Below are 2,151 nucleotides of genomic sequence, written 5' to 3'. Positions count from 1 at the left end.
TGGATGGCTCCACAAAATGGCCGCCACACACCCACAACAACCACAAGAAATGGGAGACAGTCAATGTACGCCTATGGCAAAGGCACAATGCATGCCTTCCTAAAATGGCCGCCACACACATGCTCAGCCCACCCACCACAATAACAAACAAAAAGTGATTGCAAAGGACAGGAACAGGAAGTTGTAGTGTCTGTGGAACTTAATCCCTCTCATAAAAATGTTTTCCAGACAAATAACAGCTTAGCCCTGCTCCAAACCTACAGCTCAATGACAGCCTGAGGAGTTTTTTGTGCAGAAATGCATAAAAAAGCGTTTTCGAGAAGGGTCTATGTTGCTCGCGAGATATTGTTTGCCAGATTGCAAAAGCTGCGTGTTCGGGATCGCGAACTGTACAAAAAGGCTTTCTCGCGTGCGCGAACACGCATATTGCGAGCGCAAAAATGACGAAAACTGTAAGTCCGCGTTGTCGCGCTGTGCAGAGTTACCGAAAGTTCGCGAGCTGAATCCCTTGCCTTACATGCTGGCCAAAAAAGCCCAATTTGTTTAGCACACACCCAAAAAATGCTATTCCACCCCAAACACACCTTTTGCAATAAAATCCAAAGCCATCCATGGAGTAAAGGAAAATCACCAGACAACACCAACTGTACATTTAAGTCACGCACCACAGATTGGAGGCTGACTACCTCTGGGCCTACTGGAAGACTACTAGGCCACAAGCTAGGAACCGGATGGCAAAAGCAAGCACACTGCTTGGATGGCTCCACAAAATGGCCGCCACACACCCACAACAACCACAAGAAATGGGAGACAGTCAATGTACGCCTATGGCAAAGGCACAATGCATGCCTTCCTAAAATGGCCGCCACACACATGCTTAGCCCACCCACCTCAATAACAAACAAAAAGTGATTGCAAAGGACAGGAACAGGAAGTTGTAGTGTCTGTGGAACTTAATCCCTCTCATAAAAATGTTTTCCAGACAAATAACAGCTTCTCCCTGCTCCAAACCTACAGCTCAATGACAGCCTGAGGAGTTTTTTGTGCAGAAATGCACAAAAGCGTTTTCGAGAAGGGTCTATGTTGCTCGCGAGATATTGTTTGCCAGATTGCAAAAGCTGCGTGTTCGGGATCGCGAACTGTACAAAAAGGCTTTCTCGCGTGCGCGAACACGCATATTGCGAGCGCAAAAATGACGAAAACTGTAAGTCCGCGTTGTCGCGCTGTGCAGAGTTACCGAAAGTTCGCGAGCTGAATCCCTTGCCTTACATGCTGGCCAAAAAAGCCCAATTTGTTTAGCACACACCCAAAAAATGCTATTCCACCCCAAACACACCTTTTGCAATAAAATCCAAAGCCATCCATGGAGTAAAGGAAAATCACCAGACAACACCAACTGTACATTTAAGTCACGCACCACAGATTGGAGGCTGACTACTTCTGGGCCTACTGGAAGACTACTAGGCCACAAGCTTGGAACCGGATGGCAAAAGCAAGCACACTGCTTGGATGGCTCCACAAAATGGCCGCCACACACCCACAACAACCACAAGAAATGGGAGACAGTCAATGTACGCCTATGGCAAAGGCACAATGCATGCCTTCCTAAAATGGCCGCCACACACATGCTCAGCCCACCCACCACAATCACAAACAAAAAGTGATTGCAAAGGACAGGAACAGGAAGTTGTAGTGTCTGTGGAACTTAATCCCTCTCATAAAAATGTTTTCCAGACAAATAACAGCTTCTCCCTGCTCCAAACCTACAGCTCAATGACAGCCTGAGGAGTTTTTTGTGCAGAAATGCACAAAAAAGCGATTTCGAGAAGGGTCTATGTTGCTCGCGAGATATTGTTTGCCAGATTGCAAAAGCTGCGTGTTCGGGATCGCGAACTGTACAAAAAGGCTTTCTCGCGTGCGCGAACACGCATATTGCGAACGCAAAAATGACGAAAACTGTAAGTCCGCGTTGTCGCGCTGTGCAGAGTTACCGAAAGTTCGCGAGTTGAATCCCTTGCCTTACATGCTGGCCAAAAAAGCCCAATTTGTTTAGCACACACCCAAAAAATGCTATTCCACCCCAAACACACCTTTTGCAATAAAATCCAAAGCCATCCATAGAGTAAAGGAAAATCACCAGACAACACCAAC

The sequence above is a fragment of the Triturus cristatus genome, chromosome 7, assembly GCF_964204655.1.
Source record: "Triturus cristatus chromosome 7, aTriCri1.1, whole genome shotgun sequence".
Classification (NCBI taxonomy): Eukaryota; Metazoa; Chordata; class Amphibia; order Caudata; family Salamandridae; genus Triturus; species Triturus cristatus.
The sequence above is the reverse complement of the archived record's forward strand: the minus strand, read 5'-3'. Positions refer to the sequence as shown.